General features: G+C 37.9%; 1 protein-coding gene and 1 non-coding gene across 8 annotated transcripts in view; both read left to right on the top strand.

Moving 5' to 3' along the window:
- Positions 1–25,783, top strand: part of Grm8 (glutamate metabotropic receptor 8) — a 906,417-nt gene that overhangs the window by 469,035 nt on the left and 411,599 nt on the right.
- On the top strand, positions 390–593 carry LOC120102608 (small nucleolar RNA SNORA73 family). The gene has a single exon (XR_015687311.1). It is a non-coding gene; the product is annotated as a small nucleolar RNA SNORA73 family (small nucleolar RNA).

Genomic DNA, 25,783 nt, shown 5'->3' with positions numbered 1-25,783 from the left:
CGGGTGACTGCCCTAAATTTAGCTGGTGAACAACTTTGATTCCCCTTACATAACAGTACACTTTGAATGTTTCAGGAAATAGAATATGGACATTTTATGCTACATACATGTAGATTCTGTCTGTCTGTCTTCTGTCTGTCTGTCTCTGTTTCTCTCCTGCCTCTGTCTCTCTCTTTCTCTCTCTGTCCCTCCCACCCTTTTGCTCCCTCTGTTGGTGGTAAATAAATGTTATTTACTAAATCTTTCCCTAAAAACATTGTTTTAAGAGGAATGTTTTGCTTCTCTGCCCCATTCACAATCTGTGATGTAAAAATCAGCGGCTTGCAGGACTAAATTTAAGGATTAGATAAGACCATTCTGGATTTATAGTATTTAATAGTCTCGTCGATCCAACGTGGATACCCCGGGAGGTCACTCTCCCCGGGCTCTGTCCTAGTGGCGTACGGGAGCATAGGGTACCACCCGATGATGTACAGTCCCTTTCCACAACGTTGGAGATGAAGCTGGGCTTCGAGTCTGCGCCTGCATATTCCTACAACTTCTCAGAGTCCTGTGGACCGTGACTGAGGAGACAAACCATGCAGGAAACAGTCTTAAATCGCAATCTGGGGGTGGGTCTGCGTACTTTAAGCGTTTAATTTACTGACGGAGTGTCTAAAAAAAAATAGTCTCGTCGACATCTTTTTGAGTATCCCCCTCCTTGTTTCTCCTAGTGTCCCTAGGAGATGCCCAAGCCTAGTATGCACAAGTCTACACCGAGCTCCTTCCCAGCAGCTGTGATGCTCAGTGGGCCACTGGCTTCCTTTTCCCATCTAGAGCCTATGCTCGCTTCAGAGACCAGGCTTGCTTTAATTTCAGCATAGACATAGTGATACATTAAAGGTTTTCTCCAAATTATGTTGCTCTTTTTCTTTTGATACACATTAATTACCTCACTCTATATCAGTTACCTTATCATTTACATATGTGCCCACAAATACACACACACACACACAAACATATATACTAAATATATATATATATATATATATATATATATATATATATATATACTAAAGTTCACCTTATATTCAAACGAGTTTGGGTTAATTTGTCCATTTTATGTCCTAGAATTCACATTCTATTTACTCAGTACATGTAGTAAAACAACAGTTGAGTCCTTCAGTAGGAACACAAGTCACACCTTTCTGTTTAGGTGTCCTGGGACATATTTTCTGGAAACTCTGGCTGCCAAGTACAGTTCAGTGAACTGTAACTACGTGAGATTTTGCACCCACCTCTCCAGCTGTACCCACTCATCTTTGACTTTCAGCAAGGCTCGTAGAAGTACGAGCAAAGCTAGCGTGGACTGTCTATCTGGAGCAGTCCAGACAGTGGTTCCTGCTGAAGACCCCCAGATGATGTTTAACTGTTGCTCCTTTGTGCCTCTCCGGAATGTTTGCTGCCTACAATTATAACGAATAGTCAAGTGATTATTCTAAGCCATGGAATTCGGAGATAATTTGTTCTGTGCCAAGGGATGTCTGGAATACTACTCAGCAGCTTTCAGGGCCTAAATACAGTGCAATGCACGTTAAGTCTCATTTCATGAGACCTTAAAGCTGTCACAATGTTAATACAGGGATACATTTTTCGAGCATAGAAAATACAGGGCTTCGATTTTAGACAGGACCACAGCGTTGGTCTTCATGCTTGCTGCTGCCTATACGAAATGACGTATGTTGTCTTGACTGGGTTTTCAGGCCTTCCTCAGATAGTGTCCAGAGTAAATTAACAAATATTGGTTACGAAAAGAGAAACTCTGATCATAAAAATAGCCTATACATTCCAGTAATAAAATGAAAATCTGATGGAACATTGCCATCTTCCTTTCCCATGTGAACAGCTCGGATCCTTTCATTCATAACAGAAGAAGAACAGAGATCACATTTTTTTCCTTGGTGTAAGTGTGCTCATTAGTAAATCATGCTAAGACTTAAACTTTAAAAGTTTAAATAATGAAAAGTACTGGTCAAAAATTTAATTTTAGATAAAAATGAAGCCCACAGAGATAAGTATTAATGCAACGGAAATGTGTACTTGAGTCCCATGATTATAAAATAAAGATAATGAGTAAGAAAAGGATCTTTAAAATAGCAGTCCATGTTCCTCCATGAGAAGATGACAATAAGAATGGGGAGCACACCTGTAATCTAAGGCTGTCATCCTAGTACTTTTGAGATCTAGGCAGCTTGACGTCAATTGGACTATACAGGAAGACCTTGTAAGTAAGTACTATGACTGTCGCTCACTAAAATAACAGACTGAGGAAAAGAATAGCATACTTTAATAAAAACACAATAAAAATAAGATTATGGTAAGTTGAATTGTATATAGTGTACCATTTATCACGTTTTTAGGAACAAAAAACATTAGCTTGGGACATTTTATAATTTAATACTCTAGCAAATAATATTAATGGCAGGTTTGTTAGGAGGTCGCACTCAGGAGAGTTCACTGTCCCCACAGATTGAGGTTGGCCAGGGGAATCCCCATGCCACTGGGAGAGAGAGATGGGGGAGGCCGAAGAGAAAGAAAGAAAGGGCACGTGGGCAGAGAGAAGTGCAGGAGAGAGAGACCAAAATGTCTGGATTATATAGGGAGGAGCCTGTCGGGGAAAAACTGCCCAGTCCCTGGGCTGGAAAATTCAAGGTTGGGGGCAGGGTATGTCAAGTAGGGACTGAGGGATGCTGGGGGAACCTGAAGGCTAGGTTTGCTTTTCGTATGTAAAATATGCACTTCAGTCCCTTGTCCAGAGGTCTGAGACCAATTTCTATGTATTTGACTAAATATATTACAAGTTGTCTTGGTATTGCACTACCTGAGGTCCCAGCTATACCTCTCTTTGGCATGTACCCAAAAGATGCTCCAACATATAACAAAAACACATGCTACACTAGGTTCATAGCAGCCTTCTTTATAATAGCCAGAAGCTGGAAAGAACCCAGATGCCCTTCAACAGAGGAATGGATACAGAAAATGTGGTACATCTACACAATGGAATATTACTCAGCTATCAAAAACAATGACTTTATGAAATTCATAGGCAAATGGATGGAACTGGAAAATATCCTGAGTGAGGTAACCCAGTCACAGAAAAACACACATGGTATGCACTCATTGATAAGTGGCTATTAGCCCAAATGCTTGAATTACCCTAGATGCACAGAACACATGAAACTAAAGAAGGATGATCAAAATGTGAATGCTTCACTCCTTCTTTAAAAGGGGAACAAGAATACCCTTGGGAGGGAATAAGCAGGCAAGGTTTAGAACACAGACTGAAGGAACACCCATTCAGAGCCTGCCCCACATGTGGCCCATACATATACAGCCACCAAACTAGATAAAATGGATGAAGCAAAGAGGTGCAGGCTGACAGGAACCGAATGTAAATCTCTCCTGAGAGACACAGACAGAATATGGCAAATACATAGGCGAATGCCATCATTAAACCACTGAACTGAGAACTGGATGCCTGTTGAAGGAATCAGAGAAAGGACTGAAAGAACTTGAAGGGGCTTGAGACCCCATAAACAACAATGCCAACCAACCAGAGCTTCCAGGGACTAAGCCACTACCCAAAGACTATACATGGACTGACCCTGGGCTCCAACTGCATACATAGCAATGAATAGCCTAGGAGGGGCACCAGTGGAAGGGGAAGCCCTTGGCCCTGCCAGGTCTGGACCCCCAGTGAATGTGATTGTTGGGGGGAGGGCAGTAATGGGGGGAGGATGGGGAGGGAAACACCCACATAGAAGGGGAGGGGGAAGGGTTAGTGGAATGTTGGCCTGGAAACCAGGAAAGGGAAAACATTTGAAATGTAAATAAGAAATACCCAATTTAATAAAGATGGGAAAAAGAAGTTGTCATGGGAAACTCAATACTGAGCCAATTGTTGGTGTAGAATCATGATGTAAGCACATGCATCCAGCATAAGAATGTCTCTCCATCCTTGCTCTCAAGCAATGCTTGGCATATGAGAATTTTGTGCTGTGCATAATTCATTGAGTTTCCATGTAAGAGCATCTGATGTTAGGACCACTGCCGGCAACAAAGAACAAATGGATGATCAAATCTGAGTTAACTAGCTGCAAGTCAACATTTTCTTACAGACTGACTAGGGTGTTTTGAGTACTAAATATATAGTATTCGTCTTGGCCACAGTGAAATGGAAAAATTGTAAGCTTTTCCCACTGTCTTTTCCAAATGGCGTTTTTCTATTTCCCTGCTTGTTTTGGATATCTATTTCCAATAAGATCTTGAGGAAACCCCTTGTCTAAATTTTATATTTCTTAGCATTCTGATTTTGCCAGTTAAGGAAAGTAAAATTGTTTTCCAATCCAACTGGGCATGGTGCTTGCCAATTTACCAGGAAGATATTTAAATACCTGAATCTTTGAGATACAGACACCAGAGTTAGACGTCCAGTTACACAGTTTACTCAGTCCCTGGAGGTTTGGCCTGAGATTCTGCTTCTCTCCCAAGCTCCAAGGTGCTGCATAGCGAGAGGTCCACAAAACATGCTAAGTGAAAGAGGAGTGTAGACAATGCTTCCTCTTTCTGCTTTCTCATGTGTTGACTATGCATATACTGCCTACTTCGCACTGATGCTCAGGAACGATCCTGTCTGCCTCACACGGGTGTCGGTGAACGGTGCACTAGGTGAATTGCCTGCCTCAAATTGATCTCGTGGGTGTTGTTAAAAGTGGGCCACGGATTTCTACAAAGAAATTTCTTTTGCAATATCCAAGTGGTGTTTAGAGAAAGTGCTGATGCTGTCAATAACTTGATGAGAAGAAGAATTTTTCTGATATTTTAGAGAATGCCAGGCCAAAGGTCCTAGAAGTGAATTTTGACAATATAACTTACTGGTACCTTCACCAGTCCCTTTAGCCACCTGTCCCTTTGGCTTTCTCTGATCGGCTAATCATGCCCTTGTACAGTCCACCAGTTGTTCTTTAATAACTCAGGTACACAAAGGGCTTTGACAGTCTAAGATTGAATTGTATGTTATTTGGTGCAAGTCCTTACAAACACTTATGCTAAGGGAACATTTTTTCTTCTCACGGTCAGATTTAGATGTTTCAAGAGGTGTGTTCAAAGGAGAACAAGGTTGTGGAATCTTGATTCTGTTTGCTTTTGTATGTTAGTTATCTACTGACCTAGAGAAGCCTCCATTTTGTGTTTCCATAGAGAAAGAATTCAAAGCCAGCTTAAACCACTGTTTAAAAATAATAATTTGTGAAAGACAGAAGTTAGATCATGGGTCACTTAAGGAAAGGGGTAGCATATCATTCCAATCTCACTTTAGTTCTGGGCTTCTTGAAGAACTTAAATGGAAGAGTTTCTTTCCTTTCCATCATAGATAGGAGCCCAGGGAGGCTAGGAGATATTTCTTTAGTGTTTTTAGATGCTTGCATTACACTGTAATTCCAGGAGACTATATATAAATGCAGAAAGCCTGGAATTTCAGACCCTCAGTGCTGACCAAGCAGAGCATAGAAACAGAAGAAGCAAGCTGATATTGCCAGCACTTGGCTATCACTAGAATTTGCAGCCCTTATTTTCTTAGGAAAAATGCCTTTTCTCTTTTCCCTAAAGATTAATTTTCTCAAAGGTCAGTTGTCATCCTGCTATAACTGCACGTTAAAATGTGGAATTCATAAAATTAGACCTAGTTAAATACTGAAGCAACTCACATAGTACATTATCTTGTGATGGCATTTTTAAAATTAGTGTGTTTAAGGTATAAGTAGTATTTACAACTGGACACCTATTGAGTAGCTCGTTCTTGCAACAGTGGTTATCTTTCATAATCCATTTGAAACATCCTTCACGGTCCCGTTAACTTTAAGAGGGTATAGATTCCTCCTTGGGATTTTTAAGAGAAGCACTACAAGCCTTTGATTTTCTTCAGCCCTGTTTGAAAGATGAAGATGTCAGGATGGATGACAGCTAATGAACTGGATGTTCAATAGTTCATCACCTTGGTTTTTCCTGAAACCGTTCCTTGTCCTTGCCTGGTAAATTGAAATCACTTGACTTTGTTGCAATACCTGACAGGAGTCAAATCTCTAAAATATCCAGGCACAGTAACTTCTTTTAGCATCACAAATCTTTGGCTGTCTGTACCTATTAGGTCAGCAGGTTAAGGTAAGAAAAGATGAGACCACAGTTGCGTTCTATCTGGTCCTTGTTGGGTCTGTGCACACCAATGACACATGTTCTGGACATAGAGCCTTTCACTGTGACACTAGAAAAAAGGACTAAAGAGAAGTTTGTGCACAGAGCAGTATAAATGACTTATATACTCAGAGAAATACTCATACAATAAGCCCATGCATGACTGACCATTTGTGTTTTATTCTGTAAATTGCACTTACGGTATTTTTGTTTATTGAAGCAATGATAATGCCAAGATATAACTGAATTATAAAGTGGCTGTACCCTGTATTTTTGTATAAAATTATGAAATAGCCTCCATAAATAAAAATTTAAATAATACCAATTGATTTATTTTATGTGACATTCTAGTATAGACTGTATTAAGGGAAATAGCCTAAATGAAGAATTTAGGATACTTGATACAGCACACACTTCAGCCATAACTTACTAATAATATTGTCCAAGTATATACTATTTCCCAAATATTCAATGAAACCAAGCCTTATTAGTAATAACTGTGACACCTTTTACTTATGTCTATAGATTGTTAAAAAAAAAACAAACAAATAAATCAATACCGTAATAGTAAAGTACACATCTATTTGGCTTTTGTAATTTTATTTGTTTATTTTATGAGAAAAATCTTAGTCTGTAGCCCAGGCTATCCTAAACCTGGCTATCTTTCTACCATGATCTCTTATGTGCTTGGATTATAAAATATGCATAGGTTGCTTTCTATTCATTAAATCTTGGATTTTATCAACCCAAAACCATTTGATTAATTTTTGCTAATTGCTAATTTTCATATACGACACCACAAAAACCATGGTGATCAAATAAAAGAAAGAGAAATGAAATAACCACAAAAGTTCATAATAACTAATATTGGTAGGTGTTTCAAAGCAAAGATAGCATCCTTACAAAGAGAATAGGGCACTTGACTGGGATTATGAGATACATGGGGATTACATTTCGAAGAGCTGTCATCTGAGGCCTGAAGCTTGTGCACTTCCCAACTGACTGAAGAAGAGACCATGCATGTTGAGACTGTGGAGTGGTCACTCATGATCGTGTAGGCTTCGATCTACCTTTAAATAGTGGAATTACATTCCATTATTATTTATTACCAATTTATTGTAGCACAAGAGGGACATATCAGTTATTGTTTGTGTCATTCTTTGGAATTGTAGTTAATTGAATTCCTTGTAATTCTTCTTATTTTTGTTAGTTCAATGTTTAATACACCATTTATTCATATATAGTGAGTACATGAGTGTTTCATCTATTAGATGCTATCCCTGGTAGTTCTCTCTTTCAAAAGACAGAATTTTGACCAGATAAATGGAGAGTGGTTTCCAGGCAACTTGTATTTCACTGCCTATAAATTTCAGTGATAGACAATTAGACTTTGATTTCTTTGGATGTAAGCTTTTATTATGTTAGCAAGTGGTTGCGTAAAAGTTCTGATGAAAATGAAATGAGCTGATCTCTAACGGAACTTATTAAAGTTGCCAGGTGTGTCCTCGTCAATCCCTTCCCTTGCCTGTGCTCTTATTCAACCACCTTATCAATCTATTTGAGATGTTGAACCAGCATTCCGTCTGTAGCTATAACTTATCCCTTTCAGGGTGAGCAGGTGTATGTGCTTCAAAGCTAAGAAACATTTACTGTGCAATTTGCTTTAAAACAATGTATACCTCTGCCATTTGAATTAATGTCCAGAAGTTAGACCAGAAACAGCTCTGACACTTAGATACCATTTCTTTGTCTTTGTTTGCTTGTCTGAAAGCACTCTTGTGCCGAATGGCATTCTGAGGCCAATACTTAAAAACCACCTGAGACAAAAATCTGTCAATAAACTTTCATCTTTGGAAAACATTATCTTTTCAAAGAAACTAAATGACTCTTAAAGATACAAATATTTAGTGTCATTGGAAAGTAATTCATTATGGAGTTGGATGCCTATCTGGCTGAGTGTCACAGTGGTAAGTTTGTGTGTATTTGGCACTTGGTGAATGGAATATCTCTCCAGATGGAATAATGCTTGGTTGGTGTTCAAGGTGTCCTTTTCCTTTGAAGAAGACTGTCCTGTAGCGAATAACTTCAATTTTGACTTGCTTGTATCATTCCAGTATACACATGATTTAATGTTAAGTAGCTCTCTGATGGTGTCAATGTACTTTCTCTTGAAGCATCAGTGATGTTTTGTATCTGTATTTAGAGGACATCTGAAACTGCTAACCATAAAAATAACATACAGTTACTAAATGGAATTATAATCTCCTCAGTGTTCTGGGTTTCCTTTTTGGTGCTTCTTATATCCATGAATAATAATGATTCAAAGATCATCGTTACATGTGTTGAAAACTACTTTGGAGCTATGAAGGCCTGTGACTTTAATACTGAAAAATGAAGCTTACCCATTCTGGGTTTTCAACCTGGCTATACTGCGCTACTTCGGGATAATTGAATCTTTGGTGGTTGTGACTTTTTAATTCTGAATCCCACTGTTGTTTGAATCACTTATGACTATAACTACCTTTCATGCACTGAGGACATACTAGCAAATACAGTGAAAATATTTCACATAACTAAATCACCCTCACAGGTTCTGTGTTTCCTGCTTCCTGAACTTTTTCCTTGGAGTCATGTTGTAAGGCAGGTGCCTTATGAAACATGCAGTTTCCTTAACCAGACCTTGCCCCTGTGTTAAGCTTCATGTATCCTCAAGGATCAATCAGTTTTCCTCTACTACCCACATAATGCCTGTGTGTACTGGTACATATGGCATTAATCCCAGTAATTGGAAGCAGAGACAGGTAGATCTCAGCCTGGTTTTACATAGTGAATTCCATATTAGGCGAGGCTCAAAGTGAGACCGTGTCTCAAAGAAATCCTGTTTTTATTGGAGAAGATATGCGTACTTGTAGTTTTTCTTTTCTTTCTATCAATTTTTTTCTGAATACCATTGGAGTGTTAGGAGTGGGGATTAGATAGTGTGTGTAGATACATCACAATAAGCAAGGCCTATTTGTCTGAAATTTATGTATGTTGGTATATTCTGATTCTCGATAGTATTGTCCTTTGTAGATTGATATATCCTTTCTTGGTGCAACAACATACCAGGAACCTATGAATCATGCCTTCTTTCCAAAGTTAACCCTGGTTTAGGATAGGGTCTCCCACAATCTGGGCACTTAATTCAGGATTTCCTGGGCTGCTTGGGAAAGCATTTTCTGTGTACTTCCCAGATGGGATGACCTGAAATGAAAGCATAGCAACACTGTGATCTGCATTGCCATTATCTCCAGTGTGGTTGTGCTAAGAGGTGGGCCCTTGAGGAAACAATTAGACTTTGGGAGGTCAGGATCCCCAAAGAGTGGAGGATCTATGATCTGATTAGTTCTTTATATGAAGGGAAGGATACACTTTAACTCCCCTTTCATTTCTCTGATAGAGCAAGAAGGTAGCTATCTGTGAATCAGAAAGATCATCCTTACCCGATCATGCCTATACTATACACCAATCCTGGACTTCCAGCTTCCTGAACATTAAGAAACCAATGACCATGATTTAAACTACCTGTTCTATAATAGCTTCTTACAGCAGTACAAAGAAACTGAAACATCTAGTGTCCTGCAGGAAATTTACTGTATCTGGACCTGCAGGTAATGTTACCCTTCAGTTTGGTAAAGAAGACTGAAGGATAGAAAGAATGATTACTAATAGTTTACCAGTTCTAACATCTAACCTCAGCTTTTCTGGGGTAATAGCTATTGCCTACTATTATGTTTCTATATCTTTCTTTCTGACTCCTTGATACATTCTTTCTAACAGCTTTCTTTAGTGCAGAAAAGCACAATTTGGGTGTTTAAATGCCTAAGTGTCCTGATCACTAATCTGCCCTTGGCTAGCCAAGAGACTGGTTGTGTAAGACTCCTTAAATTTCAGCAGAGTTAACTGAATTTGCCTCAGCATTAAATTTAAGAATATCATGTGACCTCCCAGTACATATTAAAATTGACAATATCCCTTTAGTCTTCCACATAAAATCATGCTATTTTTGAGATCCTGCAATATTCATAAACCATCATTGAATTTTCTGAAATTCAAACAGCACATTAAGATATGGCAGTAAATATGATTTATGGGGTGATACGTCTTTTTGGCATGTGCTATAGATTTTAATTCTTGGTTATTATTATTTAGGATATCATTGCAAAGTGCTTGAGAATAAGCTAATGGAAAAATATTTATATTAAATAAAAGTAAAAATATAATGCCTCTTCTAAATTTTGAGGGGGTGACTAATCCATGATTCAGAAAAGTAGAAGTCATTCATCATTCATTTACTTTATGCAATAGAAGCTTCACGTGAATATTTTCTCAGTTGAAAAGTTATGCTTGATTGCATAAGTCTAGGTTAAAAATAAAAACATTAGCTAAATAGAGTATTTACATATGAGAAAAGAAAAATACAAGTTGCCAATTCAACTTAGCTGTATACTGCATGATTGTAAACATATTTCTTTTTTATTTAATTGACCAGAGATTGACTATAGTCAGATTTGTCTAACTTTAAATGAATGAATTAAACTACATTCACTATGGGTTGATAAGTAGAAGATATTTATTGTGCATTCTTAGCTTTATGCAGCTGATGTAACGCAGCATTCATTGCTTCCAATGTATGCCATTAGCACAACAGGATATGTGATTTTCAGCACTTGGAAGGCAGGGGCAGATAAATCCCTATCTTGGTCTATATAGAGAATTCAGGCCAGTCTGGGATGCATGGCTATACCTTGTTCTAAAAAAAAAAAATCAGCATTTATGTTTCCTTATACGTTTTCAGTGAAAGCTAAAAATTTAAAGCAATGTCCTGACTTATCAGATATAATAATAATAATAATAATAATAATAATAATAATAATAATAATAGTACCAAAATGATATATCTCATTTAATTTTTGTACTTCTAACAAAGCTCTCATTTGGAGAATCCCATCATAAAGAGTGAAAGGCTGATGAGCCTGCAGGGTTGCCTTACGAGTTTTCTCCAGGATCTGTGCTTTCCCTGGCATTTTCCTGAGGAAGACAGCCTTGGCTAGAGGTCTGGAACATTCATGGCTAACATATATCTGTTCAATTTGGTTATCTTTTAATTTTACTAATGTTTGGGTTAAGAAGAAAGAAACTCTGTTGGCTTCCTTAAGAACTTAGGAGAGCTGAAGATTTAAAAAATATTCCTTAGTTGCTAATCACAAGGGTAAAGGAAATAACAAAACAGCTTACAGCTTATATTCTTGGAAAGTTTGGATAATAAAACATTTCCAGTGATGTCTTAAATAATCTTGCATAATGACTTACCTGTGTTTGGGACACATGAGATAACTATGAGTCAATAAATACAGAGTGGAGACTATAAGGGGTTAAGTCATAACCCATCTCAGATGCCACATTTACATGGGACATGATATATACCATTGTTTTTATATGACCTATTATCTTCTTTATTCCCAAGGCTCTTCATGACACTTGACAAGAAGGGATAAAGAGAGAAATGATATTATTAGACAATGATGACTTACTAAAATATAGATCAACAAGCTTGTGGAAGAGTGTCTTGGATTTTATTTTATTCATCATTGATTATGACTCCTTTTGTCCTCAGGTGCATTTGTGACATTCATGTGAAACTAATTATTGTTAACCCGTGATACAGTGTTAAGGCAGCCATGAGACACATAGAGCGTCATCTCCTCACTAATAATACCCTTAAGCTGTCTGCCTCAGGGAAACCAGAGGTGAAAAAATGAGGGAGGAACAATAGCTACTCAACTTAAGGAACTGTAGTGATAGCAACAATGAAAATGTTTTTAATATGAATAATGTTTTCTTTTGTTTTGTATAAAACCAAATGAAAGCATTTTAGGTGTCTATTTTGAGTGAATAGAGGCATGCACTCCAAATAAAGGTCTCCTCCCTCTCCTCCTCCTCCTATTCCTCTTCCTCCTCCTCTTCTTCCTCCTCCTCCTCCTCTTCCTCCTCCTCCTCTTCTTCTTCCTCCTCCTCTTCTTCTTCCTCCTCTTCTTCCTCCTCCTCCTCTTCCTCCTCCTCCTCTTCTTCTTCCTCCTCCTCTTCTTCTTCCTCCTCTTCTTCCTCCTCCTCCTCTTCTTCCTCCTCCTCTTCCTCTTCCTCCTCCTCTTCCTCTTCCTCCTCTTCTTCCTCCTCCTCCTCTTCCTCCTCCTCCTCCTTCTCTCTCTCTTTTTCTCTCTCTCTGTCTGTTTCTCTCTCTGTCTCTCTATCCTGCCTCTCTCACATACACACACACACACACACACACACACACACACACACACACACACACACGAAATAGACAGAGAGACAGACAGACAGGCAGGCAAGCAGCCAGATAGATAGATAGATAGATAGATAGATAGATAGATAGATAGAAAAAAATAAATATGCATAAATTGTCCTGTGTAGTAGTAATCCATCGTCCATTGGTGCTGGCTATTCTGGAAAGTCTTGATTTCATTTTCAACAAACTGTATGTTATTATGACAACTCATGCTTATTTCACGTCCTTAGAGGATTGAATAGTAAAACACGACACAGTAGACACCTTTGAGGACTTTCTGTGAATTGACTTCTTAATAGGTGGCGCAGTTGGCCTAGAATAGTCAGGAGACTTGCAGGAATATCTTCAGGGACAAAGAACTAAAGCTTTTAATTCATCAACCACATAACAGGACAGTGTATAGAACTATGAGTGGAGCATAAAGACAAAAAAGAAGATTGCCTTATAACTAGTTGATTAACTGTACAGAAGGCTATAGTTAATGGATTGGCGCACAAATATGGAAGTTTGCAGTGGTATGTAGTAGATATTCAGCTTATTTAGTTAGTGTTTGTTTCCCTCACTGTTTTAGATGAAGAGAAAGAAGAGGTGCTAACCGAAAATGTGGATGGGTGGGAATACAAACTCAGCATGATCGCTTGTTCCTCTCTTCTGTTCATTAGGTTAACAGTATAGCCCTATCCTAGAGACTGCAAATGTTAAGAGTCTTCCTGCTATGCAAATGAGGTGAAGGTTGAGGTGTAAGTTCTCCATTGTCAGGAGCACCTTTCTGGAAACCCTCATTTCTAATATGTACTATACAAGAGAGCGGCCTCTAGAGATAGATGATTTCAGAGCCTTGACATCTGACTTCTATATGACATGTGATCAGTGTACAGCATGCATTGGTGTCAAAGACTTACAATGGAAAGCAACATATATGATCTTTTCAAGTTTATACTGATTACATTATGAAATGATAATATTTTTATTTATGTATAATGTATATTTCTAAAATTAAATTTTTCTTGTTTTTTCTAATTTAACTAGCATGGCTGCTAAAAACTAAAATGTGGACTCCTTTATATTTGTTGTTGGATAGCATTGCAGTAAGTGAGGGCTAGAAACTCAGACGAAATGACAATACCACGTGACAAGGAGAGAAAATAAGAGAGCACACTATCCGTTACCCCACTCTTATATCTCTAGGACTTTGCTAGTATTACACAGTGATTACCTGCTCAGTGTATGTCATTATAACAAAGAGTTGTACCACTGCATTTAGGTCCAAAATATATCAGATTGGGTAACGGGTCAAATTTAACAATAATATATTGTATCCTAAATTTTCCTTGTAGGAAAACTACAGGACTGTGAAATCAGTTATATCAGAAGAATGGTTACACTAGAAAAATAGAGGGTTGATGAGGAGGTTCAGCAAGTGAAGGGCTTTCCACATGGGTCTGATGACCTGAATTCAATTTCTGGAACCCATATAGGTAGAAGGAGAGAACTGACCCCTAAAAGTTGTACTAATATCCCCAGATGCATGCTTGCACTTATTACACACACACATACACACACACACACACACACACACACACACCACGCCTGGGCATACACATGCATACACATACACGCACTCACACATACACACAAAAATAAATTTATGTAAATTTTCTAAGTCTTAAGAGAGTATATCTACACAGTTAGTTACAGGCCAGCCAGGGCTACAAGGTGAACAATTTTTCTACATTTTAAAATACTCAATGTAAAATAAAACACGATTTTCTTTTGTCATTTGTTCAATTCATGCTAATTATATGATGAACCCACTACAAAATTCAACAGAATATTTGATTTGACTGATAAAAATATACTTCAAAGAGCAGAGGTAGTGACTTAGTATATGTCTAAATTCAGCCATTTTTTGGGAGCCCACTCAGTTTATAATTCCTATAAGACAATCCCATTTCAACATTTTGAATAGAGTTGTGTGCATGAACTGAAGAATAAGAAATATGTGTTAACAATATTGATGTAAACTACATGTGTGTGCAAATGACAAGTAGCCATGTAGATGACTGTGTCCATGGAAAGTATACTGTTAGAAGGAATCAGTATCACATGTAGAGGGAGTGAGGAAAAATGAGGCTAGGTCAAGAGCACGAAAGGAAGCAATCAGAAAAGTTATCAGTCAGGAAAGTATGGCTTTGCATCAGCAGCCGAGAGGAAGTGTGAAAGATATGAGGGTTCTTAGCAGTGCTCTGGCTGAGTGTGATCCAAGAATAAAAGGGTAAGATGTCCCATTTTCATTGAATAACTAGGGGGTTAATGGTGTCCTTAACAAGAGCAGTTTTAATGGACTGATGGACAATGAAGCCAGAGAACAGTGGATTAAAAAGCAACAGTGAGGAGATGAAGTGCAGCAGGCGAGAGGAGATAATTCTTATTGAAAGTCTTGTCTGACATATTGATATCATGAATCTCTTGACATGATGCCCTTGGAAGGACACAATATCATTTCTGTGTGATTCCTGATAAAACTCAAGATGTTTTCAAATTTCAGTCATGAGAAAAATAAGCAACAAACCCAACTGAAGGTCATTCAACAAAGTAACTAATGAAGGCTCTTGAAAGGCGCTAAGGTTATGCAGAGTAAATGGAACTGATACCGAGCACAGGGAACTACAGAGAAATGGTGACTCATTGCAATGCAGGAACCTGGACTGGACCCTGGAAGAGAACACAAGACAAATGCAAGCTGGTGAAATCTGAAATGCCTTTCATTGCATTGTCTCGCACCAATTATTTTCTGGTTCGACAGTGCGCTGACTTTAGGGGACATTGCAAAGGGTTATATGGAGAGTTCACTAACTTCTGAATTTTCCTGTAGGTCTAAAATTAGTTCAGAAACAGATTTTGCTCGGAGAGGAACAGGAGAAATGGGAAAGGTTGGAAGCAGCATGGGGCCGAGGAGAATTTCAAATTAGCTGAGGAGATAAAAATGATTGGTAATATTTCTAGGAGATTATCATATGGTGTGTACTATGCCAAATGCCTTGTGGAAAATTTTTAATTGTTCGAACCTAACTATATGATGGAGAAAATCTGTCTTTGCTGCTCGCTGTTCTACTTTTAAACATACAGAATGGAGACATGAATGAGTTTAAATAGGATACACAAACAGCAAGTGGCAGTGTTGGCATTATGAAGCTGACTTGCAAATTTGCTGTATTTTCTATAAGATGGCCTATAGTTCTGCATGTTTAAAAGCTTATTTATTTTGTATATCTGCGTGTGTGTGTGTGTGTGTGTGTGTGTGTGTGTGTGTGTGGCACATGCATGTGTGTGTGTGTGTGTGTGTGAATGTGCATGTATGAGTGCCTACATCTATGTATATGTATCATGTATACATGTCTGGTGCCTGGAGAGGATAGACAAGGGAACTCGAGCCCCTGAATTTGAAGTTATGGGATATTGTAAGCTGCCATAGTGATGCCTGGAACCAAAAGTAGGTCCTCTTCAAGAGCAGCAAGTGCTATTAACCACTTAGCCATCCTCCCAGTCTTCAATTAGATATCTTTAACTAATTAAAGCACGGAAGAGGAAAAGAAAACACAAGACAAGGACAAGATAGAAAGTCGAGTGCCAAATCCAGCATGTGAATAAAGTAAATGGAGTTGGCTCCTACTGTGGACACTGCATTCATAGTAAAAGTGAGAGAAGCCTAAGGAGCAGGTAGACAGGCAGTGAACATAAGCCATGCTAGGTGGAGATTTGGAGAGCTCTCAGGTGATCTTTAGTTTCTTGGTGAAGTAGGAGCTCATCAGCTCCACCAACATCCAGTTAGATAACAGTAATGTTGAATATTGGAGGGAGTGGAGAGATTGTAGTTAGCTAATGTGGAGGGAAGGGAAGAGAGCTGGTAAAGAACACTGAGAGGGTAGCCAGGCTGCATTAAAGGCAAGGGGGCAAGAACACACTGAGCAGCATGTCGACTGTCTTTGTGGAGGTGTGACTTCTGCAGTGTGTTCTGTAGCTCTTGCCATGCACTGTTAGTTTCATTCAGACGTGGAGTTTTGCTGGGTGCTCGCTTAATAAAGTAATTTATTAAGAAATAGAAAGATGTCGATAAGAAATTAGTAAGATAAATAAACTCAAATCTAGTAGAAACAGTTGTTGGCAGGAGAAGGCAGCTGAGGAAAATTTAGAGCAGTCAGTTTATTGCTTCAACTTTCTTTAATTGCTAATGTTTTTCATGTAATTACTAAATACTTCTTCTAGTAATTATCCATGACTATATTTTCTAAAGGAGATCTTTGTTTTTATTGTTTGAGAATAATTCATGTTAAAGATATATTTCAATTAATAAGCATGTCTTAAATACGTTCCTAGTTTCATGATTCATATTTTTACTTTTTGTATGTTATTTTATTTGATTTTCTAGATATGTCTATCCAAATAAACAGCTATTAACTATAAAGTTTTATGAAATTTAATTATTATTTGAATCTCATTTAAATTAAATAAAATGTAAAATCCATTGTACAATCTTAATAACTAAATTTTAAGTGCCCAATAGCTACATGTTGCTAGCAGTTACTATATTACACTGTACAGCTATTGAAATTTTAATTATGTTAGAAAATTATATTAGAAGGCACTGCTATAGAATTTTTTCTAATTTGGAAGGCTGATGTAGCCTTTCTAATTAATTTTTGCTGAATGCTTGCAGAAGATTTTTTTTTAATCCCGAAATGCTAAAAATGTTATGTTAAAGGTTTCTTTTGATTTTTCTATAGGTTTTCTAAAATGTTATTTAAGTTATAAATATATCTGAAATGTTTTGTCCTATGTGCTGATCTAAGAACTTGTATACTTTTTAACTTTCTGATCAATAAAGTTTAATGAAGTTGAAACCATTATCTCCAACATTTAATATTCAACATTAAGTATTTATGTTTTATTTATTGGATATTTATTGTATCACATTGAATTTTTAGTTAGAATTAACTGCAGTTTGATGAAATGGTTGTCAACTGTTATGAAATGGATTCTGTGTTTTGCAAGTTGTAGGACAGATAAGTTAATATGTTTTGTATGTTTGTGCATGTGCATGTGTGTGTGTCTGTGTGTGTGTGTACGTGTGTGCTTGTGTGTGTGTGTGCATGTGTGTGTAGAAGAGGAGTAAGGGACTGTAATGAGACTGTCATGAATATGCTTGGATGCCTCTCTAGTTTGTTCTCCTGAAAAACCAGCCTTTTTTGTCTCAGTTCAAATCGGTGAGTAGGTGCATAGCAAACCAGGAAGACATCCCGGAAGACCATTCTAGTTATAGTTTGTGGAAGACAACTCATTCTAAGATATGAGCAGCTGCAGGGATGAGAGCACTGCTCAGGAGACAGAGTTGACCGACAGAAAAATGATTGAATTAGGAGCGTGTCAAGTAGTGACATTTGGAAGGATAACTGTAAATGAGTTAAATTTTCCTCCAGATCTGTCTATAATGACCCAGATTAAAAACAAGAGAAGCCCAGTGTTTGGCAATACGCCATTACCTGAAGGCCACAGTAGTCAAATTCGAAGTAACTAGATGAGTTCGGGTTTAATAGAGTTGAAATTTAGATTATAAAATACCTTAGTATTGAAGAAAGATTTAGTTACTTGAGACATTACAATGCCAAGATTAATTCTGATAAAAGTGCTGTGGTAAAAATATGCCAAACACATATTAAGATAAGGAAAGGGATCTGATAGCCAGCCCATAGTTAGGATCATATTATTGGTAGAATATGAGAAAATTCTTGATTGCTACTCTGTTATGTGAGTCTTAACATTTTTGCATTTTTGAAACAATTTAAATTATATATAAATTATATAAATTGACAGCAAGAGAGGACAACTGAGGAGAATTTAGAGCAGTCACTGTATTGTTCCAATTTTCTTTTATTACTAATGCTTTTTATGTAATTACTAAACAATTTTTCCAGTAATTATCTATGACTATATTTTCTAAAAGAGAACTTTGTTTTCATTGTTTGAGGATTATTCATGTTTAAGGGTGTAATATAAATTATATATGTGTGTGAGTATATATTTATGAGAACATCTAATCATTGAAGATAGAAACATTTTGTATAATGCTGAGTACAATTTTAATATGTTTTAATGATAGACCATATTCCTTTTACAGAACTTACTTGAGACTGTCTGAATCAGCCAAGAAAAATAAAATTTCTAAATTGAAAGATTTGACATTTGATATTTTCCATTGCTACTAAGGATATATAAATTCGTTTAGTGGCAGTAGGCAAGAATACATTATTTTTTCCGTTCCGCAATTACATCTTCAGTTATCTCTTCCTAGAAATGTATTTAACAGAACAGTTGATGTTTTTCACATGAAGAACATAATCAAGCCCTAAGCCAATGTACAGAAAATTTAATTTAGATTTCATTGTTTTTCGGACATACTTCCATCCAGGACTCAAGTTATATTTCCTATAATTTGTTGAGAGCAAATGTACCATCTGGAAGCAAATTTTATTGTTTGTCAGGTGAAAATGAGACATATCTGGTAATATTATAGTCGACTAAAATATTTCATTTTTTTTTGCAGATAAAATTTCTATTTATTTTTTTCCTTTTTTTTTATTAACTTGAGCATTTCTTATTTACATTTCAAGTGTTATTCCCTTTCCTGGTTTCCGGGCCAACATCCCCCCAACCCCTCTCCCTCCCCTTCTATATGGGTGTTCCCCTCCCCATCCTCCCCCCATTGCCACCCTCCCCGCAACAATCAGGTTCACTGGGGGTTCAGTCTTAGCAGGACCCAGGGCTTCCCCTTCCACTGGTGCTCTTACTAGGATATTCATTGCTACCTATGAGGTCAGAGTCCAGGGTCAGTCCATGTATAGTCTTTAGGTAGTGGCTTAGTCCCTGGAAGCTCTGGTTGCTTGGCATTGTTGTACATATGGGGTCTCGAGCCCCTTCAAGCTCTTCCAGTTCTTTCTCTGATTCCTTCAACGGGGGGTACTCTTCTAAAATATTTCTAATAAAAATGTTACACTAATAGGATTTTACAGACTTCTTGCACATTCTTTTCTGTTTATTACTCTTCTATATTCTAAGAGAAAATACCTATATCTCAAAGATTTTAAATTTTATTTAGCTGTTATGTTATGTTTAAATGATGGAGTTTAAGACTTTTGAGTAGTAACTCACCTTTGAGTGCCAATTTTATTTTGTTTTTAAGGCTTTGAAAATTTGATTTGCTGTGTATGTATTTTAGTTTTGAGAATAAAGTGTGTCAAGATGAAATAAAAGAAAAGAGCATCTAATTATTTAACTATATAAAATGAATATAAAATGCTTTCTCTTTATCCTTTTAAAAGTATAGTTTACTTACCTCTGTGAAATTAAGACTTTTCATTGAGGTGAGTTATTGACCCATAGAATCAGAAATGTTCAAATAACCCCCTTTACCCACTCTCCGCAAACGTCTGCTCCTAAAAATCAATTGCTCAAAACTGATGATGGTGACAGTGGTCAGGATGTGCTCAGAGGATGATGAATGAGAGGGAAGGAGTTTTCGTAAATATGTAGCCTCTAGAAAACCTTCTGTGTTTACTGGCAACTGCCCATCAATAATTCTCAGTATATAAACTGAGCTTTAAAAACAAACCAGACAGGGAAAACCTCATAATAGTTTCTGAGGAAACTGGAAAACGTTTTGAAAATATGTAGTAGATATTTGTAACATTGAGTAGGTGATTCACATGGGTATTTCTTATGACAGCATTTCACTGTAATTCTCCTTACTATACAAAAACTAAATAAATACTAAATAGTTCATATGTTTGGAATTAAATTAACAAAAATGTAGTAAAAACTCACAAAAGATAAGGATGAAACATATTATTGAATTAAATTTTCTTTTGACAATTTTATACATTCATATAATGAATTCAATTACTTTTAATTCCTACTTTCTTCTCTATCTTATTTTTTCTTCCACTCCGGGAACATCCTCCTCTTTCTACACTCAAGATGTGTTCTTTTGTTTTGTGAGTCACTGTGCTTACTCAGGGACATCTGTGTGACTGTAGGTTTAGAAGTATCCAGTGGAGCTTGGTAGGCTCACCAGCGGGTACACAACAGGAGATGACTTTCCTTCTAGAATCTATTAGAGGCCAATTGCTCATCAGAGAATAATAGAGCCCTAAGAGTCCCTCCCTTATCCATGACTGATTGTCAACAGGGCCAAACGTGTAAAGGGATGGAACAGGCAACCCACAGTTGTATGAGTTCATAATTTCAATTGTTTTTTCCCATGCCCAGACGACAGAATTTTGTAGACTTTCTCCCTGACTTTTATCCCTTATATCCTTTAGACAACCTCTTCTACAATGTACCTAGAACAGAAGGCATGGGTTTGGATACTTGTATTGCTTATGTCTGAGCACCCAGTCATCACTTTTGAGTACTTTGAACAGTCATGTTTCTATCTTCACTGCCATTCACTGGAAAGAGCAGGTTCTCTGGTTATACTATGGGTGTAAACAAATATTTTTAAATGCTGTTTTGTTAATTTTATTTTGGTTTACTTCATGGTAATTTGGCATAGCAATAGTATGCATTGCCTCTCATGCCCACGAGTTGCCCAGGTTTTATCCAGGTTTCCAGTGTGAGGCATAGATTCCCTCCTGTGGAGTGAGTCTCAAGAGCAATTGGTTGCCTTTTTACCAATTATGCCACCATTGCACCTTTGGCTGGCATCTGTCTGGCAGATTGGTATAATTCATTATTAAGACTGTTGATGCCTTCCTCCAACCCTTCACAGTAGCCAGTATAGCACTTTTTGGTGATATTAAAGCTATCCTTGAGGTAGAAGGTTTCACGTTCAATTCCAGCTTGATTTCCCTGTATCTTGTAACCAAGATGTGTGGCGTCTTTATCAACAGTCTTAACGTAAAACGGTAGGGGAAAACTGTTTCATTGTGTAAGCTATAGTTTGTCACAGTATGCTCCACAGTGTAAATTCTTTTGACAACACTTCTTTGCTTGCAAATGTTCACTGTAATGACTCACTGATCTGTTCTGAGGCCTCTGGTTTCTTCACCAATACTGGAACCTCACTGGAGCTCCTCTTGAATACCCTGTTGTTTCCCTGTGTCATGGAGATCCTACAGTTTTGTATCAGTAGGACTGGCTCTGTCACCTGCTCCAGCAGGACCTCATGGGGTAGATGTTGGGGTAGAGCAATTCACAGCCCTGGATCTGGACCTAAGAGGTATCTGTGCTGGTCAGCCATGTCACCACGCAGGAGATGAGTGGCAGGGTCAGCTCTCCCATGCTCATATCCTTGGTGGTGGCTCACCCACACCTCCTGCAATCTTCTGTGCCTCTCTCCTGATTACTGCATCTTACTGTGGATGGGGCCAGCTCTTCTGCTGTCATGCTCCCCAGGGTCACCTCTTTCATGATGCCCATGTGAGGGTTGGGGCCAGTTCTTCACAGTCCTCAGACATCAACATGTCCTCTAGGGATAGCTCAGAAAGGGACAGCGCCTGGCCTTTGGTGGTAGCAGACTCCCACTGCTGCAGGGCCACAAACCCAAACATGGCCCCTAATGGCAGCACAGGCCAGGACTCCATGATGGTTCCAGGTGGCATCACCAGCTACACACATTACATGATGGAATGTTGCCTGTGGGCATATGACATAGAAAATAGCAAGATATGATTATCATCCAAATTTTAAAACATAAGAAAATATCATTATCACCACCACCACCACCAGCAGCAGCATTGATACTTATTGGCCACTTATGCACCAGACAATAAACAAATATGTCCACATATTATCACACTTAGTGATTATACTATATTGATGTAGGTAATTGTATTACCATCACTTCTCAGAAGAGAACAGATAATTAGAGGTATTAATTAACTTTCCAAGATTTGATCTGTAATGAATGTCAGAACCAGTAATTACTAAGTCGTACATTTTCTACATTACCAAAAGTCTTGCTAGTATTTAACATGTTTAGTTACTTGTAGACAGGAAGTAAATGTGTGAAAAGGAATTAATATTACCAAAATTAACACATTCATTCAGTGCTTGTTACAGCTATCACTAGGAATATTTTTTCCCCCAGAGATTTGAAGACAGGCAAAAACTGAGAAAACTGAAGGAAAAAAAAAACATCAAAGACTCTAGATTTAATCTACTGCGATTAGATATCGTTGGCATGGTGAAACATTAATAGTAGGTTAACTTAGAGTGAAGAATCTTATGTGAATGGGATCCTGTATGACTTTGTCAGTCTTAGAGTTGGAAGAGGGAAAGCAAGGAAATATAAAGTTTGCTGAAGAATTTATGGTCTGGAATTCTATTGTACTTATTGCTGAGCTCTTTTCCACTTATGGATTCTTTTATTCCTACTTTTTGGTCATTCTGTCACTTGTAAGTGGTTTGCCAAGTCCCAGGGGACTAGAAATCAAGGCCTCACTTGTCAGTTTTCCCAGTTGTTGTCATGGTCCTTGTGTCTTGATATCTTAGCCTTTTAACTGTTGTATCCTTATGGCTATCAAATGATGAGAGAAGAGATACACTGAAGCATTTGAGATCCCAGGTAGATTGCAACTGGTTATCATCATGAAGGCAAAACCAAGTAATAGTGGTCCTTCTAAGATGATTTGAAGCCAGAAAACTTATCAATGGACCAGAAACTCTCAAGTCAGGTCATGAGAACAAATCCCAAAGAGTTAGTAAGAGTTTGCAATTCATGTAGCTTTCCTCCAAATAAAAACTATATAGTCTTTTCTGTCTTTCTTGTTTCATTGACCCATATAGAGCAAGAAGTATTAGCAATGACATAGATGTTACCAGAGACAATCATTGAGACTATAGAGCATCTAATTTGTCCACTGATTCTTCTAGTGACTTGAGACTGATAGACCTTCTTTATGTCAACTTCTATTTAAATTAGTGGTGCTTCTCTCTCTCTCTCTCTCTCTCTCTCTCTCTCTCTCTCTCTGTGTGTGTGTGTGTGTGTGTGTGTGTGTGTGTGTCATCTGCTGTCTACCTGAAAAGTGAAGTGGAGTCAGGAGGAGTAGGTTCAATGGGGTTCTGCTTCATAGGGTAATGGTGAGAGTGGCTCTTACAAGAGAAGAGAGGATTTTTGGGTGATCTGAACAGGACAAGTCCTGGGTCTGTTATCAGCTACCAAAGGTACCAGTGCCAGAGGCAGTGGCTAACCAGACAGGTCAGGAGAAAGAACTCTTCCCCAAGTATTATATCTCAATAAAAAGTGGCTGCTCTCAGATGACCCTTGGTGAGATAATGTGTGTGTTTCATTCTATGTCTACAGGGACTGTATAAACACTGAGCAGTGGGGTGGGATTTAAGGGTAGGTGTTTCCTAGTGGCTCAGTTTTAGATGTTAGTGATGTTTCATTTACTTGGAGGAAGGACTCCAGATATTTTATTACATGACTGACTGACTGCCCAAGGTCCTCTCAGTGGAGTGTCATGGTTATGTGTTCCAGAGCATCTGCAGAAATGGGAGGGAGCAGGTCAACCACTGCCAATCTCAAGTCTCTGAGATTCCAGGGAGTCTGAGCTCACTCAATCATACCATACCAGTTCTTCTGTCTGGTGGAATGGCCCACTTGTCCTGTGTGTGTGTGTGTGTGTGTGTGTACAATTCTTACTGCTGACCCCAGTTTTGATTGTTAACACAAAGTGGAATTAGTCGTTCTCTCAGGTAGTGTGTCTGAGATGAAAGGCTGCTCACTTTAGGACTCACATCTGAGTCAGAATTTCTGGACTCAATGATGTACAGATTTGGGATTTGTGTGAAGAATTCCCTAGACTATTACCCTGAATCTGCTCTAGGAATTATTCTAAGACAAACAGAATCAGACACTGTGATCATAACAAAAGTAATAGCTAAAAGGGGGCAGTTTGAGAGCCATGGGGAAAATCACTCTTGGTACTATTGGCAAAATTGCATTATAGTAACTAGGGTTAATATTTTCATTTTGATTAATCTCCCCCACGTATCAAATAATTGACCCATTGTACAGTAAATATTATGGATCTTGTTTAGAATTATCTTGGAATGGGAATCACGATAAATGTGAATACAGAAAGTTCTTCAATCTAGGAAAGATCATTGAAGAGTGTCCCATTGTCTGGGAGAAACAGATGAGCAGCAGGACCTGGCCACTCTTAGAGCAAACAGTAATGTTACTATGAGAAAGGGAAAAAAGTGTCTAGTCAATATTTGGCTAAAAGTATTTATTATTATTATTACTATTATTACTATTATTATTATTATTATTATTATTATTATTATTATTGTTTACATTGTATGTGTAGACAGGAGCTATGAGGCCCAAATAGGCTGCTGGGGAATAATTCAGAAACATTGTGAGGTCTAGCACCTGAATCTGCTATTGCCTCAAGACAAGGGGTAAACTTTTATAATGGGGACAAGGGAAGATTGCAGGAAGCAATGAGGTTTTTTTGTTTCTCCTGAAACTGAACTTAAAACTCACATTGTCTGGATCAGCTGTGCACATATACTTAAATGAGTCTTCTGTAGCCAAGCCTTCCTAGGCGGTACAGCTTTAAGAAGCCAACATGGTTTGAAGATATAACCCTAGTGTTCATAGGACCCTAGGCTTGAGTGCTAGACCAAAGGCAAAAATAAAAGCGAAACAAATGAAAACAGTAAATATGGAACCTTCCTTTGGTCTCAGGAAATGTTTTTCGTGGTTGAGGATTTCTCACTGAAGCTACAGTCAATTCATAACAATGCACTTACAGAAGAACTCTGCACGCAATAAAACCTAATGATGCTTCAAATTGTCATTTTGTTAGGGAGATAAGTTTTCATAATCTTTAATAGGGAGTATCTTCCCCTTTATCAACGAGGTACACTCTGTGATGGGCTGACTTGTCATAGCTCTAATTTGTTTTTTGAGATGTCTTTTTTTTTTTGCTAAAGTGAAACTTTTAACCTGTTTCCTTGCCCTCTGAACCAAGTGTGTCCCCTCCACTCTGTGAAGGAACGAGAAAAGAGGGAGGTTTATATATCTGAATGCTTATTTGAGAATCCCAGAAAAACGAGAGGAGGGTTTTAGCAAACATCTAAGATCTTACTGTTCAGGTAGGTGCATTGCTATCTCAGACAGAGGGAGGTAGAAAGATGACA

This window comes from Rattus norvegicus, chromosome 4 (genome assembly GCF_021556685.1).
Source record: "Rattus norvegicus strain SHRSP/BbbUtx chromosome 4, alternate assembly SHRSP_T2T, whole genome shotgun sequence".
NCBI classification, from domain to species: domain Eukaryota; kingdom Metazoa; phylum Chordata; class Mammalia; order Rodentia; family Muridae; genus Rattus; species Rattus norvegicus.
Note: the sequence above shows the minus strand (reverse complement) of the source record. Positions and strands in the feature narration are given on the sequence as shown.